Here is a 6,000-nt window from a genome sequence, read left to right on the forward strand (position 1 = left end):
TGTAAACAAATCCAATTAAAACATATAAAAATGTCAAGTTTTCTGTTTATATCTCATTAATTTACATTTTTTATATCTCATTAATTTCATTAATTTACATTTTTCAATTCACAGCTAGACTTATTAGCCACTTTTTTTTTTTGAGACAGAGTTTTGCTCTTATTGCCTAGGCTGGAGCACAGTGGCACAGTCTTGGCTTACTGCAACCTCCACCTCCCAGGTTCAAGCGATTCTCCTGCCTCACCCTCCTGAGTAGCTGGGATTACAGGCACACACCACCACACCCAGCTAATTTTTTTGTATTTTTAGTAGAGACGGGGTTTCATCATGTTGGCCAGGCTGGTCTTGAACTCCTGACCTCAAGTGATCCACCCACCTTGGCTTCCCAAAGTTCAGGGATTACAGGCATGAGCCACCGTGCCTGGCCAAGTAGCCACATTTTTGCTCATCATCATAACATTTCATAGTCGCCATGTAGAGAAATGGGATAAGTTTAAGCTAGAGAAAGCATTTGAAAACTGAGATGAATATCTTAGATGAATATATACATATAATTTTACTTAAAATTCTTTCACCGCCACCTCCAAAATAAACCAAAGTTAACCTTTTGGTCTTATATATATTTAAAGGAAGCACATTAAAATGTTCATTATATTTTATCTCTGGTTAATGAAATTTTGTATACACTTTATACATTTATACATAGTGTAAATTCTTTCAAGTGAGCTTGTATTACTTTTTGGAATCAGAAAAAACTGTTATTTTTAAAGATAAAATTATTTTTATCAGAGTTCTTTTTGAACTGTGCAAAGAAGAAACATAAAATATTTGAGATTCCAGTAACATGACAGATTACTTTTGAAACATTCTGAAATTATATTTTCTATTGGTTTTTAACAAGATTTACAACCTACTCAAAATGCAGTAGAGTGGGCACCACAAAGCAAATTTATTTGAAAGCACCAGAATCAGCACATGAATAGTCATGACATTCAGCAACATGTCCCTGTTGAAAAACAATTTTAGAATCTATAATGTTGGTTGTTGTACTAACAGGGTAAGCTGCATGTAGAATAAAATGAAAAACATCTTAAAAGTAGAGATTAAAGATAATTAGAGATTAAAAAAGAGAAAATATTTTAATGAAACTGCCCTTTGTAATGTTAATAGTAATCACACTCAAATACAAATATGAACTTTGAAAATATCAGTAAATTCTTATATAGGGCTATTAAGAACATGAATTTTGGAATCAGATGGATTTTGAGTTTGAGTCCTCTTGGCCCAGCCAGGTAGCACGGGATGTTTTATTTAAACACATAATCTCTGAGCCTCAGTCTCCCAGATTCTAAGATATGAATAATGATAGTACCTGAAGGATTTGTTGTAATAATTAAATGAAATACTTACTAAGCAAATGCTTAGTAAATGCACTCTTTACATATGAAAAATAGTTGTCAGTTTTGTTTCTTTTACTGATGTGAAAATTAGTTGCATTTTTTCTACTCCTTCTGTTACCTTATAATCAGCTATTTAAGAGGAACTATAAAATGGAAAGGGAACATTAGACTATGTAAGAATTGGGGAAACTGGCTCTCTCTTCCACCGCCCAAGATGCCAAAAGGAAAAAAGGGGAAGAAGGTGGCTCCAGCCCCTGCTGTCATGACGAAGCAGGAGGCCAAGAAAGTGGTGAATCCCCTGTTTGAGAAAAGGCCTAAGAATTTTGGCATTGGACAGGACGTCCAGCCCAAAAGAGACCTGGCCTGCTTTGTGAAATGGCCCCACTGTATCACGTTGCAGTGGCAGAGAGCCATCCTCTATAAGCAGCTGAAAGTGCCTCCTGCGATTAACCAGTTCATTCAGGCTCTGAACCACCAAACAGCTACTCAGCTGCTTAAGCTGGCCCACAAGTACAGGCCAGAGATAAAGCAAGGAGAAGAAGCAGAGGCTGTTGGCCTGACTGAGAAGAAAGCTGCCGGCAAAAGGGGATGTCCCCATTAAGAGACTACCTGGCCTTTAAGCAGGAGTTAAGACTGTCACACCTTGGTGGAGAACAAGAAAGCTCAGCTGCTAGTGATTGCACACAACGTGTGGCACACAACGTCTGGTTGTCTTCCTGCCTGCCCTGTGTTGTAAAATGGGGATCCCTTACTACATTATGAAGGGGGAAGCAAAACTGGGACATCTAGTCCACAGGAAGACCTGGATCATTGTCACCTTCACACAGGTTAACATGGAAGACAAAGGAGCTTTGGCTAAGCTGGTGGAAGCTATCAGGACCAATTACAACATATATGATGAGCTCCGCCATCACTGGGAAGGCAATGTCCTGGGTCCCAAGTCTGTGGCTCACATTGCCAAGCTTGAAAAGGCAAAGGCTAAAGAACTTGCCATCAAACTGGGTTGAATGTACACTGTTGAGTTTTCTGTACATAAAAATAATTAAAGTAATACAAATTTTCCTTTAAAAAAAAAGAATTAGGGAAACTGACTTCAAATTTCTGAAATATATTCTTTTAAAGCATCCAAAACCTGTGTGTTTTTTACACAGGCATACCATACCAACTCTGTGATCTTACGCAGTGTAAAAGGAAAGCAAAACAGAGACCCTAGCATACAAATAGAAAATATTTTCTACTTCATGTTCCATAATCTCTGAATCCTTCTGAACTAAGCTACATTTTGGTCTTTTTCATCTATAAACGGGAGTGCAGATTATCATTGACATGGATTTATCACATAGGTACCAGGATAAACTCGTGGCCTTTTAAGAATGCCTTTTCTTGGCCGGGCGTGGTGGCTCACGCCTCTAATCCCAGCACTTTGGGAGGCTGAGACGGGCGGATCACGAGCTCAGGAGATTGAGACCATCCTGGCTAACACGGTGAAAACCCATCTCAACTAAAAATAAAAAAAAATTAGCCAGGTGTGGTGGCAGGCGCCTGTAGTCCCAGCTACTCAGGAGGTTGAGGCAGGAAAATGGCGAGAACACAGGAGGCGGAGCTTGCAGTGAGCCGAGATCGTGCCACTGCACTCCAACCTGGGCGACAGAGCTAGACTCCGTCTAAAAAAAAAAAAAAAAAAAGTGGCCATTTTTCCTTTATCTTTGGGTCTTCATTCCGGAGGATCCCAGGGCATGTATAAAAAAAAAAAAAGAATGCCTTTTCTTGCACAAAGGCTCACGTCACCCTTCAAAGGCGTTAAGAAATCTCAATCAAAGTTGGCCTTTAAAGCTTGCCCATGAGTTAACTGAGCTCGTACATTAGAGTACCTAACTACAATTTTTAGCTAAACCTCCACAAGGCATTTACCCTTAAGGGAAAAGCCTGTGTTCATAGTTCTTCTGCCTACCCCACTCCTATAGAAGACTTCTCTGGAATGACAGGATATTCCACATTTTAGACCCAGAGAGAAAGCCCACCTCTATCCCTTGCCCAAAACCTACTTTAGAATGAACACTGAGGCTTCCGCTACACGGAGCTTTCCTTTTGGCCATGGCACTCCCTTAACTAACAGCATGTCCCTGTGATCCCTTTATTTAAAAAGGGAATCAACACTCCTGGACATTTAGTGTAAAAGAATGGAAGCTGCTACCTTTCTGCCTACTTGCCCGAACTTCAGAGTTTTCCTATTTTCCTATCATTTCTCCCATTGCTATTGTAGGCATTCGCTACTTAGGAGTCAGCATCATCTACGACCCTGGTATTCTGTCCTCCAGATTGCTTACACAAATTTTAAATATACTTGTCCCAGCAGAGGGATCTTTGAAACCCTGCTCTTTAGGCTTCTCCAAATTAGGATGTGTTTATTGATTCATATACTCTTTCTTCATTTTGAACCAGCTCCCATCCTCATATATATATAAAATTTTTTTTGAGACGAGGTCTGGCTCTATTGCCCAGGCTGGAGCGCAGTGGGACAATCTCGGCTCACTGCAACCTCTGCCTCCCAGGCTTAAGCCATCCTCCCACCTCAGCATCCCCAGTAGCTGAGACTGCAGGCACACACCACCATGTCCGGCCAATTTTTGTATTTTTTGTACAGACAGGTTTTCGCCATGTTGGCCAGGATCGTCTTGAACTTGTGGGCTCAAGCATTCCGCCTGCCTCAGCCTCTCAAAGTGCTGGGATTACAGGTGTGAGCCACTGCACTTTTCTCATATATTTTATTAAAGTGCTGCCAATTCAAGGATAACCCAATCTTTAAAAATTCTTATTTAAGGGAGGCTGAGGCAGGAGGATCGCTTGAACCCAGGAGGCGGAGGTTGCAGTGAGCCATTGCACTCCAGCCTGGGTGACAGGTGAGACTCTGTCTCAAAAAAAAAAAAAAATTCTTATTTAAGAATAGGAAATGTCTCTGCGTATAATGATTTTTGAGAACTCTTATGTCTGTAAATTGTATTTGCTGGTTTCCCCTTTGCCACAATAGTCATTATTTCCCTAAAGAGCTCACAATATTTCTATATGAACTTCCCTTATAAGCTATGGTGCCTTTTCCCCAGTAGATTGTTTTTACATTTTTCAGTGATCATACCATTTAATTACAGATTCAATGAGTTTGTCCAGTATAGTGTGATATTCACTATGTGTATGTTTCCACAGCTATGCTTGCAACTCATCTCTTAGAATTCAGATAGGCAATTCATCAGTCCCCTGGAAAGTTTGCCATAACAGGATACACAACTTTGCTAGCAATTGCACAACTTTACCATTGACATTCTTTAACATCCTAGGTAGATCAAATTCTGTTGATTTATCTCTTTCTGGTGTGTTAACTAGGTCCTGGGCATTTCCCACTATTTATTCATAAGAAAAATACCACCTTATATTTGTATAGTGCTTTATGCTTTTCAGCTATTTTCAGCTTTTCACTGGGTCCAATATCATCAATCTCTGTGAACCAAAAGGTAATTGTTTTTCCTATAAACCTAAAACTGCTCTAAAAAGTGAAATCTAGCTGGGCGCAGTGACTCACGCCCGTAATCTCAACACTTTGGGAGGCTGAGGTGGGTGGATCATCTGAGGTCAGGAGTTTGAGACCAGCCTGGCCAACATGGTGAAACTCTGTCTCTACTGAAAATAAAAAATTAGCCGGGCATGGTGGCAGGCGCCTATAATCCCAGCTACTTGGGAGGCTGAGGCAGGAGAATTGCTTGAACCCAGGAGGTGGAGGTTGCAGTGAGCTGAGATCATGAGATCGCACCACTGCACTGCAGTCTGGATGACAGAGCAAGACTTCATCTCAAAAAAAAAAAAAAAAAAAAGAATATTATATGCCAAGCATTATGCTAATGTATATTTCCTCACTCAACCCATAACAACCCTAATGGGGTAGGTATTCTGTATTCATGCCATCTTTGTAGGGAAGGAAAAGAAAGCTGAGCAGGAATTTGTCATTTGCCTAAAATCCACCTGGATTTGAACCTAAGTCTGCCTAATTCCAAACCTTTGCCCTTAACCTCTATGCCCTTTTGCCATTTAATTAGAACTAAATCAAGCATTTCTAGAACTATGGGTAGCAGGATTAGGATGCAGACTATCTGCATTCTCGTCTGGCTCAGCCACAACCAACTATTTGATCAAGGGCAGGTGAATTAACTGGTGAGAACCTGTTTCTTTATCTGTTAAATGAGATGATAGATTACAAGACTTTAATGTTTTCTATTCTGTGATTCTATTTATGTAAATATTCACTAACCATCATGTGGTTATGAATAGGCACAAAACCAAAGTAAAAGACATTAAATTTAAATTTAAAATAAATTTTAACATAAGGTACATATTTGTTTTATTGTTTTGCTTTACAGCCAAAAGCAAACCAAAACACCAGAGATGCTCATTTAAGCAGTAGGGCCCTAACTTTTGAGTGTGACGGCAGTTATGTCTGTAAATGAATTTTATTCATTGCTGTTCACTTCCTGCAAAAATTGAAACTGAATGTTAACAGAATTTAATCTATTTATTCAGAGTGTATTCAGAGAGATTTAATAAAGAAATTAAC

General features: G+C 39.6%; 1 pseudogene; it reads left to right on the plus strand.

Annotated features, from left to right (window-relative positions):
• Positions 1-1,614: 1,614 nt before the first annotated feature.
• On the plus strand, positions 1,615-2,407 carry LOC100461100 (large ribosomal subunit protein eL8-like; annotated as a pseudogene).
• Positions 2,408-6,000: the final 3,593 nt, after the last annotated feature.

This window comes from Pongo abelii, chromosome 4 (genome assembly GCF_028885655.2).
Source record: "Pongo abelii isolate AG06213 chromosome 4, NHGRI_mPonAbe1-v2.0_pri, whole genome shotgun sequence".
Classification (NCBI taxonomy): Eukaryota; Metazoa; Chordata; class Mammalia; order Primates; family Hominidae; genus Pongo; species Pongo abelii.